This window comes from Zea mays, chromosome 4, assembly GCF_902167145.1.
Source record: "Zea mays cultivar B73 chromosome 4, Zm-B73-REFERENCE-NAM-5.0, whole genome shotgun sequence".
In the NCBI taxonomy this organism is placed as follows: Eukaryota; Viridiplantae; Streptophyta; class Magnoliopsida; order Poales; family Poaceae; genus Zea; species Zea mays.
In genome coordinates this window covers 181182404-181193870 of record NC_050099.1, presented here as the reverse complement: position 1 = coordinate 181193870, position 11467 = coordinate 181182404, and positions in this window count along the sequence as shown.

The window sequence follows — 11467 nt, the reverse complement described above, 5'->3', positions numbered from 1 at the left end:
CGACCTCATCCGAGCCCAGCCTCGGGCAAGGACATTAGTCCCGGACGGATTCACGCCTCGCCCGAGGGTCCCCTCAGTCAGTAGACGCACCTTCGGCTCGCCCGATGCCCAGCTCGGGCAAACTTTGTCGTGCAGCGACCTCGGCCGGATCGCCCTACCAACCGACCGTATCGCATGCGCATTTAATGCGGGGATCGCCTGACACCTCATCCTGACACGCGTGCCTCAGTCGGCAAGGTCGAAGTGACCGCAGTCACTTCGCCCCTTTACTGACCGTTCTGACAGGGAAACAGCACTGTTCGCCCCGCTCTGGCTACTGTGCCAACCACCAGGGTAAAACCGATCTTCCACGAGTTCGGCCTCAGGCGCAACAGGGAGCTCTGCCTCGCCCGACCTCAGGCCTCGGCCTCGAGAGGAGTCACATCCTCGCCCGACCTCGACCTCGGCCTCAGGAGAAGTCTCTGCCTCGCCCGACCTCAGCCTCGGACCGACTACGCTACAGGGGATACATCATTACCCTACTCCTAGCTAGCTGCCTCAGGCTATGAAGGAACAAGACCGGTTTTCCATCTAAGGTTACTCAGGTAAAAGGTAATGATGGTTCCCCGCGTGCGCCCATGACGTCGGTTGCTCTCAACCTCCTACGGAAGCAAGGAAACGTCAGCAGGATCCATGCCGCACCGCCAGCTATGCTTCTACAGGGCTCAAGGCATCTCTCTGACAGCCACGTTAGCACACGTGCAGGGCTCAAGGCACTTCTCCGCCAGCCACGTTAGCACATAGCTACACCCCATTGTACAGCTGGGCCATCTCCTTGTATCTATAAAAGGGGACGTACAGGGCCTTCCTAAGGCATGGGGGAGAACACACACACAACAGCGGAGACATAACATTGACACACACAGAGACGTGGAGACAGGGAGGCGGGGCAGACGAGATAGGCAGAGATGGACGCACGCAGGGACTCTCTCTCACCCTCGCTCTCGCCCTCGCTCTCTTGTGACGCTTGTAATCCCTACTACGAGCACCCCGGTGCAAGATAATATAAGCCTCATTCCCCCGTTTGTGTTCCATCTTGCATCAACCCATCTGGGCAGGGGCACGCAGCAACAAATTCACTGGTCGGTTGACGGTCCTCGCGGGTCCAAAACGCCGACAGATATATACTGAGACTAATTATAGTACACGGTAAATGTATTTATGCACTGCGGTACACAGTGTACAAAATATATTTTATGTTGCATGCGCATAAAATTAGGATGGCAAGGATGTGAGTTGAAAGGAAATGGATTGTCATGCATAGAAACAAAAATATGATTTTCAATGCTTTATTTCGTCCACAAATATATGATCTCTCCAACAGTCATGCAGTAAGGCTCGTTAGAAATAGTTTATGATATATATGATACTAATTATGCTACATGTGAAAGTTATTTATGCATCGCGGTGAAGTACATAAAAAATAACAAACGTTTACATAAAATATGAATAGAAATATCAGAAACATACAAAAGATGGAATGAGAGCCATGAACTGACAATGTATCATAAAAACCTATTGACGTTGGCATAAATATGTATACAAAATCGCACAAAAACAGGGTCGTCGATCCACCATCGCTCGCGCCTAGGGAAGGCCTCGCGTCGTCGCCGACCGTGGGACGCCAGAGGGCGCCACTCCGAGGAGCGCGCCTCCTAGATCTGCCGCCGCGGGCGCACCTCTCAGATCTATCGTCGCAGGCGCACCTCCGAGATCCTCAATCCTGGGGGAGCGCCGTTGTCGGTCGTCGCTCGGTCCTGGGGGAGCGCCGTCATCGTTCGACCCTAGGCGAGCACTGCCGTCACTCGATCCTGGGGAGCATCGCTGTCGCCGTCGCTCGATCCTGGGGGATCGTCGCTGTTCGCACGCCCGAGAGGAAACCGCCGCCGCCGCTCGCTCGCCCGAGGGGACCGCCGTTCCTACTAAAACCTAATCCCTGGTGGCATCTCCAAGATTCTTTATATATCTTTCTAATCTCCAACATGTTTTCTATGTGTTGTTTGCACTCTAGAGAGACATTCACGTTTTCTAACTTTGGCTATCGCGAAATCCGAAACAAAAGATGACTATATGAAGAGTATTTTTTTAAAAATCTCTATTCATATCAATTATGATATTATGAAGAATATAATAAAGAGTCTCTTGAAGTTGCTCTAAAATCATACTCGAAATTAATATTCAAATAAACATTCGAAGATTAAACTTTAGATGGGTGTTTGGTTGGAGGGGGCTTGTCGGCGTTTCGACCCCGGGGGGTCCCTGGACCGACGAGTAAATTGTCGCCGCGTGCTCCAGCCCAGATGGGTCGGCGCGAGACGGAGCGTGAAGGGGGGAAACCGGAGGGAGACAGGCGTAAAGGGGAAACCTGCGGCCTTCGTGTTTGTCCCGCGCCCAGGTCGGGTGCGCTTGCAGTAGGGGGTTACAAGCGTCCGCGTGGGAGAGAGCGAGAGGCTTATGCGCGCCGTCCCATTCCCCCGCGCGGCCAACCTCCCATACGAGTGCCCTGGGTCTTCCTTTTATAGGCGTAAGGAGAGGGCCCAGGTGTACAATAGGAGATGTAGCAGTGTGCTAACATGTCTAGCAGGGAGGAGCTAGTGCCCTAAGTACATGCCGTCGTGGAAGCCGGAGAGGTTTTGGCACCCTGTTCATGAGATATCGTGGCCGTCGGAGGAGCGCTGGAGCCTGGTGGAAGGACAGCTGTCGGGGCTGTCGAGTCCTTGCAGATGTCTCCTTGCTTCCGTAAGGGGCCGAGAGCCACCGTCGTCATGGAGTACGCGGGGCGCCATCATTACTTGTTTACCGGGGCGAGCCAGATGGGACGCCGGTCTTGTTCCTCGTAGCCTGAGCTAGCTAGGGGTAGGGTAATGATGGCCCCCCCTATGACGTGGTTGGTCCGAGCCCTGGGTCGGGCGAGGCGGAGGCTCCTCCAAGGTCGAGGTCGAGTCTGTCTTCCGAGGTCGAGGTCGAGTCCGAGCCCCGGGTTGGGCGAGGCAGAGACCGTCGGCTGAGGCCAGGGCTGAGTCCGAGCCCTGGGGTCGGGCGAGGCGGAGTTCGTCGTCTTCCGGGGCCGAGGCCGAGTCCGAACCCTAGGGTCGGGTGAGGCGGAGTTCGTCGTCTTTCGGGGCCGAGGCCGAGTCCGAGCCCTGGGGTCGGGCGAGGCGGAGTTCGTCGTCTTCCAAGGCCGAGGCCGAGTCCGAGCCCTAGGGTCGGGCGAGGCGGAGTTCGTCGTCTTCCGGGGCCGAGGCCGAGTCCGAGCCCTGGGGTCGGGCGAGGCGGAGCTTCCTATGGCGCCCGAGGCCGGACTTGGCTGCTGTCAGTCTCACTCTGTCGAGTGGCACAGCAGTCGGAGCGGCGCAGGCGGCGCTGTCCTCTCGTCAGGCCGGTCAGTGGAGCGGCGAAGTGACTGTGGTCACTTCGGCTCTGTCGACTGGAGGGCGCGCGTCAGGATAAGGTGTCAGGTCGTCCTCGCATTAAATGCTTCTGCGGTGCGGTCGGTCGGTGTGGCGATCTGGCCAAGGTTGCTTCTTGGCGAAGACTGGGCCTCGGGCGAGCCGAAGGTGTGTCCGTTGCTTGAGGGGGCCCTCGGGCGAGACGTGAATCCTCCGGGGTCGGATGCCCTTGCCCGAGGCTGGGCTCGGGCGAGGCGAGATCGTGTCCCTTGAGTGGACCAAGCCTTGACTTAATCGCACCCATCATGCCTTTGCAGCTTTGTGCTGATGGGGGTTACTAGCTGAGATTAGGAGTCTTGGGGGTACCCCTAATTATGGTCCCCGACAGTAGCCCCCGAGCCTCAAAGGGAGTGTTAATACTCGCTTGGAGGCTTTTGTCGCACTTTTTTGCAAGGGGACCGGCCTTTCTCGATGGCGTTTCGTTCCGGTGGGTGCGCGCGAGCGCACCCGCCGGGTGTAGCCCCCGAGGCCTCGGAGGAGTGGTTTGACTCCTTCGAGGTCTTAATGCGTTTCGTGATGCTTCGGCCGGTCTGCTTGTTCCCTCATGCGAGCTGGCCATAGCCCGGGTGCTCAGTCGAGTCCCAAGTTCTCGGACTGGTATGTTGATGCTGTCAACGGTTTGGCCGGAGCCGGGTTTGCGAGAGCAACCCCCGAGCCTCCGCATAGAGCGAGAGGACGGTCAAGGACAGACTCAACTTTTTTTACATACGCCCCTGCGTCGCCTTTTCGCAAGGAGGAGGGGGGAAAAGCGCCATGTTGCCCTTGGAGGGCGCCGAACATGGTGTCTCCAGTGAGCTGCTAACGGGTAATCCGAGTGGATGCCCATGCCCCATTTGTTAGGGGTCGGATAGTGGCCCGGAGGCGCGCTCCAAAAGTACCTGCGGGTGATTTGCCGGACCCGGTCCCCTTTTGACAGGGTCCGAGGGCTTGATGCCTCCCTCTGATGGGATTCCGTTACAAAATTGTTCCCGTTGGTCTCGGAAATGTCCTAGGGTACCTCGGGAGCGTAGCCCGAGCCTTGGTTATGTATTGAACGTACCCAGGGTCATCCCTCGCTCTGCGTCTGAGGCGGCTGTCGAACCCTTCGAGGGCCAGCCTACGAACCCCTGATCAGTAGTGGGCGCGGAGCCCGAGTGGCCTGAGGCGGCCGTTGAACCTTTCCGAGGGGCCAGCCTTCGAACCTCTGACCAGTAGTGGGCGCGGAGCCCGAGTGCTCTGAGGCGGCTGTTGAACCCTTCCGAGGGGCCAGCCTTCGAACCTCTGATCAGTAGGGGGGCTCGGGGCCCGTTTCCTTCGCGGAGAAGGATCCCTTTTGGGGTATCCCCTTTCCCGGTCCCTGTTGTAAGAGAGAGAAAAAGGAAAAAGGAAAAGGATACGAAATCGAACGACGTGGCGCACCTTTTTTAGCGCGGTCATTATGGCGGAGGTGAAGCGTCGCCTGCTTCGCCTGCCAAAGGTGCCGCCTGCCCTACCGCGGAGTTAATGCGACAGGACGAGTGGCTTGCGGGGCGGCCGTTGTGCGTGCTCGAGCCGTTCGGGGAACGGAACACGGGTGCGTCGTCTTCACGCCTTGGGAGAAGGTTCTCTCGCTGTCCCAGGAGGGGACGTGAGCTTGGCTGACGACTTGACCGCTGCTTTCGCCCGCCTGCCGCTGCCATTACTGCCGGCACATTTCTGGCCGTATCGACCGTCGCGCCTTCCCCCGCGGCTGACTGGCCCGTGACCGATGTGCCTGGTTGGCACTGTTGGGTCATGTGCAGGGTTGCCTCGAGTCGCGGTACTGGTTCCGCAGTCGAGGAGGCACGGTAGTGGCGCGAGTGGCGGTGCAGTTTCTTGCACGTAGAAACCGGCGCACCGGTTGCATGACGTGTGGGCCTGGGTCTCCATGCTGGACGCGTCGAAGTTGAAAGGGTGCGCCCCCTTGGTGCGGTTGCATGCCGCCTGCATGGCGGTCCGCCCTTTCACCCGCTGGTCTGGGCGAAAGTGGAGGAATGCTCGTAACCGCTGGGCAGTTGCGCGCACCGCGCATGGCGGTTTGGCTTCTTTTGCCCTGGGCCAGCTTGCAGGACGCGTGGGACCCAGCCCCCGTGTCGTAGGGGGAGAACCTTGGAGCGTGTTGGAGAAGACTCAGCCCGCGATGGCTGAGGACGCAAGTGGGGAGAGTTGCCTTTAAAAGGAGGGTGACCCCCTTGAAAGGCAACCATGTCTTCACGCTCCCCTTATGCGTCGTGTCTTTCCACCTTCCGAGCCCCCGGATGGGGAACACTCGCAGTTCTTCCGCCTTGTCGTTGGAGGAACGCAACTTCGCGGAAGTTGGTACCTTTCAGCCATCGTTCGGCTTCAAGGATTTTCATCAGCCAGCCCGGCCACATCCCCTCGCCGGTGGTCACCCAAGACGGTGACCACCAGCTCCTGGGTGGGGGGAAGCAAGCCGGGCTGCGATATCTGCCCCGCCCTCAGCTTCAAGGATCTTCATCATCCTTGCTGGGGCGGAGAATGAGGTGAGCCGGGGCTCTACCTCCCGCACGGGTTGGCTGGCCACCTCTTCTTCCAGCTTCTGGTGGTGGAAACCATCCTCCAGCTCTGCGGAGGAGGCGTCCTCCAGCCATGCCGGGGAAGGCGAACTGTTGCTGCCCAGCTAGGATGCAACATTTTGTCCTCTGTCCTCGCTTTCGTGGCGAGGACGGGAGCGAGGACCTGCCGGTGCGCTTTGGAGCGGCCCGTGCTCGCTGGTGCGGCGTTGGTGGACAGGCGGACGCCGCCGTCGGTGCTGACGTGGTGGCAGCTGGAGAAAGCTTCCCCACCGTCGAGGCCGTCAGCGCCGTCTACGGACCAACCCCCGGCTCTTTAGCTTTAATATCTGGTTCGCGTCCCTTGAGTGGGGACACGAACGAGAGCCTTCCGCTGGCTGCGTCCGTCCTGGGACCATGGCTGCTGCTGCAGAGGTCGTTGGCGAGTCGCCCGGAGCTTGTCGCCCCGCAGGCCCTCCAGTGTGGAGGTTGTTCATACCCGCGGGGACGGAACCAGAGTTCCATTTGTAATGGCACCTTGAGTGCCGGTGTGCGTTCATTGTGGCTGTCGGAGCCTGAACATGTATGTATTTTCGGCACGGAGCCGTGTTTTTTCCTCATTTCGAGCACCAGGACTCGCCTATCGGCTAACTAAACCGCTTAACCAAGTGTGAGTTGCCTCGTGCGAAGGTGACGAGTGAGGTATCCGTATCCCGGAGGCATAGGAGTCCCTCGGCTCGGTCGGCCTTGCCGCCCGAGGCCTCTCTTACTTAGTTAAGGGAACCCTCGGCCGCTCTTCGATGAGCCGAAGCCAGAGGCAGCGGTGTTAGCATGGACAGAGGCAGAGTGGGCTCAAAAAGAAGACTTCGTCGGCCGGAGCCTGGCCGGGCCGTCCACTAACGGGATCGACGCCGGAGTCGAGTTGCCGAGGCCACGAGCCGGGCTGGTGTCCTCAGGGGACAGCTGGCTGAGGCTTCGGGGCGGCCGGCCGAGCCGTCTGCTCGGGCCGGATTCCTGGGGAAGACCCTGGCGGCGATGGCCCGGGCGCGGTGCTGATGTTGTCCTTCGGAGTGGAGATCCTCCGACCGTGTTGCTGTCCGAGGCACGGTTGGACTTCGCCGAAGGTGGAGTTGACGCCGAGGGTGCTGCTGCTCCTCCTCCGTCGACGTCCGAGCCTGCAGGATTGATTTATCTTGTAGTGTGCGTATGTTTTCTGCGACCGCCGAGGCCCAAACATACTGTCGTCGTGTTGTAAAGCTGTATTTCTTTTCCTCTTGTTTCGAGTATCTAGACTTATTTGTCAGTAACAGAATTGTTTGTCCGAGCGAGAGTTACTTTTCACGGAAGGTGATGAGTGAGGTATCCGTATCCCGGAGGCGTAGGAGTCCCTCGGCTCGGTCGGCCTTGCCGCTTATGTGTACTCTTACTCGTCTGTAGGATTCTGTTATCGATATAGTCAAGAAGGCCCGAAAAATCGTTTCGACAGAAGAGCTTTCGAGCGTGAAGACTTGTTCGGTCCGCGGAATCACTTATCCGAGCGTGAGTTACTTATCGCAGAAGGTGATGAGTGAGGTATCCGTATCCCGAAGGCGTAGGAGTCCCTCGGCTCGGTCAGCCTTGGCTGCTTACGTGTACTCCGTCGTTTTCAGGATCCCACTTTTGAAGTAGTCGAAAAGCACGAAAGACGTTCTAGCAGAAAAGATCTTTTCCGAGAAAAATTTTGACGCGGAGGGGGTTTTCCCCTTCTAGCCCCCGAGGGAGGGTCGGGCTTTGCCGAGGTAAGGTCGACCCTTCCTTGATGGTTAGACTTTGTGTGTGAACGAGGTGTACGAATGACTTGAAAGCATCTTAAGGGTAGAAGCGACGTAGCTGTCGGATGTTCCAAGCGTTACTGTAGACCTCGCCTTGACTGTTGGCCAGCTTGTACGTCCCGGGCTTCAGAACCTTGGCGATGACGAACGGCCCTTCCCAGGGAGGCGTGAGCTTGTGCCGCCCTCGGGTGTCTTGTCGCAGCCGAAGCACCAAGTCGCCCACTTGGAGGTCTCGGGACCGAACCCCTCGGGCATGGTAGCGTCGCAGGGACTGCTGATACCGCGCCGAGTGTAGTAAGGCCATGTCCCGAGCCTCTTCTAGCTGGCCCAGTGAGTCTTCTTGGTTAGCTCGATTGCTTTGGTCATCGTAGGCCCTCGCCCTCGGGGAACCGTATTCTAAGTCTGTGGGCAAGACGGCCTCGGCCCCATAGACTAGAAAGAACGGTGTGAAGCCCGTGGCTCGGCTTGGCGTTGTCCTCAGACTCCAGACCACCGAGGGGAGCTCGTTCATCCATCGTTTGCTGAACTTGTTGAGGTCGTTGTAGATCCGCGGCTTGAGTCCTTGCAGAATCATGCCGTTGGCACGCTCTACTTGCCCATTCGTCATGGGGTGAGCCACGGCGGCCCAGTCCACCCGGATGTGATGATCCTCGCAGAAGTCCAGGAACTTTCTGCCGGTGAACTGGGTGTCGTTGTCAGTGATGATGGAGTTCGGGACCCCCAAAGCGATGGATGATGTTGGTGAAGAATGCCACCGCCTGTTCGAACCTGATGCTGTTTAGGGGTCAGACCTCGATTCACTTGGAGAATTTGTCAATGGCGACCAACAGGTGCGTGTAGCCCCCGGGTGCCTTCTGCAAGGGACCGACGAGGTCTAGGCCCCACACAGCGAACAGCCAGGTGATGGGTATTGTCTGCAGAGCCGGAGCGGGCAGGTGGGTCTGCCTTGCGTAGAATTGACACCCTCGGTAGGTGCGGACAATTCTAGTGGCGTCGGCCACCGCGGTCGGCCAGTAGAAACCTTGTCGGAAGGCGTTTCCAACAAGGGCTCGGGGCGCTGCGTGGTGACCGCAAGCCCCCGAGTGTATTTCTTGTAAGAGCTCCTAACTTTCGGCGATGGATATGCATCGCTGGAGGATGCCTGAGGGGCTGCGGTGGTAGAGCTCCTTCCCGTCCCCCAGCAAGACGAACGACTTGGCGCGCCGCGCCAATCGCCGAGCTTCGGCTCGGTCGAGGGGCAGCTCTCCTCGGTGGAGATATTGCAGGTACGGGGTCTGCCAGTTTCGATTAGGCGTGACCCCACTCCGCTCTTCCTCGACGCGCAGTGCCTCACCCTCGGGGGCTGAGGGTGCCTCGGGCTGGGCCAAGGGTACCTCGGACTGGGCCGAGGCCTTCTCGGGCTCGGGCGTGTCGTCAGTCTTGACTGAGGGTTGATGTAAGTCTCGGGAGAAGACGTCCGGGGGAACCGTTGTTCGCCCCGAGGCTATCTTAGCTAGCTCGTCCGCAGTCTCGTTGTATCGTCGGGCGACGTGGTTGAGCTCGAGCCCGTAGAACTTGTCTTCTAGGCGCCCAACCTCGTCGCAGTAGGCTTCCATCTTCGGGTCGCGGCAGTGGGAGTTCTTCATGACTTGGTCGATGACAAGCTGCGAGTCACCGCGAGCGTTGAGGCGTCGGACCCCTAGCTCGATGGCGATGCGCAACCCGTTGACCAGAGCCTCGTACTCGGCCACATTGTTGGACGCCGGGAAGTGGAGGCGTAGCACGTAGCGTAGGTGCTTCCCGAGGGGCGAGATGAAGAGCAGGCCCGCGCCTGCCCCTGTCTTCATCAGCGACCCGTCGAAAAACATGGTCCAGAGTTCCGGTTGGATCAGAGCTGTTGGAAGCTGGGTGTCGACCCATTCAGCCACAAAGTCCGCCAAGACTTGGGACTTGATGGCCTTCCGAGGGGCGAACGAGATTGTCTCGCCCATGATTTCCACCGCCCACTTTGCAATCCTACCCGAGGCCTCTCGGCACTGGATGATCTCCCCCAGGGGAAGGATGACACCACAATTACCGGATGAGACTCGAAGTAGTGTCGCAACATCCGCCGCGTCAGAATCACCGCGTACAGCAGCTTCTGAATTTGTGGGTAGCGAATCTTGGTCTCGGATAGTACCTCACTGATGAAGTAGACCGGCCTCTGGACGGGCAATGCATGCCCCTCTTCTCGTCTCTCAACCACGATCACGGCGCTGACCACGTGAGTGGTAGCGGCGACGTAGATCAAGAGGGCTTCTCCGGCAGCGGGGGGCACCAAGATGGGCGCGTTCGTGAGGAGCGCCTTCAGGTTCCCGAGGGCTTCCTCGGCCTCAGGGGTCCAAGTGAAGCACTCGGCCTTCCTTAAGAGGCGGTACAGAGGTAGGCCTCTTTCGTCGAGGCGCGAGATGAAGCGGCTCAGAGCCGCAAGGCATCCCATGACCCTTTGTACGCCTTTCAAGTCCTTGATGGGCCCCATGTTGGTGATGGCCGCGATTTTCTCCGGGTTGGCCTCGATGCCCCGCTCGGAGACGATGAACCCCAAGAGCATGCCTTGGGGGACTCCGAAGACGCACTTCTCAGGATTGAGTTTTACGCCTTTCTCCTTTAGACACCGGAATGTCGTTTCAAGGTCGGAAAGGAGGTCGGAGGCTTTCCTCGTCTTGACTACGATGTCATCGATGTAAGCCTCGACCGTTCGACCAATGTGTTCGCCGAACACGTGGTTCATGCACCTTTGGTATGTCGCACCCGCATTCCTCAAACCAAACGGCATGGTAACATAGCAGTACATGCCGAAAGGTGTGATGAAAGAAGTCGCGAGCTAGTCAGACTCTTTCATCCTGATTTGGTGATACCCTGAGTAGGCATCGAGGAAAGACAGGGTTTCGCACCCAGCAGTGGAATCTACGATTTGATCGATGCGAGGCAGAGGATAGGGAACTTTCGGACATGCTTTGTTTAGACCAGTGTAGTCTACACACATCCGCCATTTCCCTCCTTTCTTTCTCACAAGCACAGGGTTGGCAAGCCATTCGGGATGGAATACCTCTTTGATGAACCCTGCCGCCATTAGCTTGTGGATCTCCTCGCCTATGGCTCTGCGCTTTTCTTCGTCGAATCGGCGCAGAGGCTGCTTCACGGGTCGGGCTCCGGCTCGGATATCCAGCGAGTGCTCGGCGACCTTCCTCGGTATGCCAGGCATGTCCGAGGGACTCCACGCAAAGACTTCGGCGTTTGCGTGGAGAAAGTCGAGGAGCACCGCTTCCTATTTGGGGTCGTGCTCGGAGCCGATCCGTATCTGCTTGGAGGCGTCGTTGCTGGGGTCGAGAGGGACGGATTTGACCGTCTCCGCTGGCTCGAAGTTGTCGGCGTGGCGCTTCACGTCTGGCGCCTCCTTGGAGAGGCTCTCCAGGTCGGCGATGAGGGCCTCAGATTCGGCGAGGGCCTCGGCGTACTCCACGCACTCCACGTCGCATTCGTACGCGTGTCGATACGTGGGGCCGACGGTGATGACCCCGTTGGGGCCCGACATCTTGAGCTTGAGGTAGGTGTAGTTGGGGACGACCATGAACTTGGCGTAGCATGGCCTCCCCAGCACTGCGTCGTAGGTTCCTCAAAACCCGACCACCTCGAACGT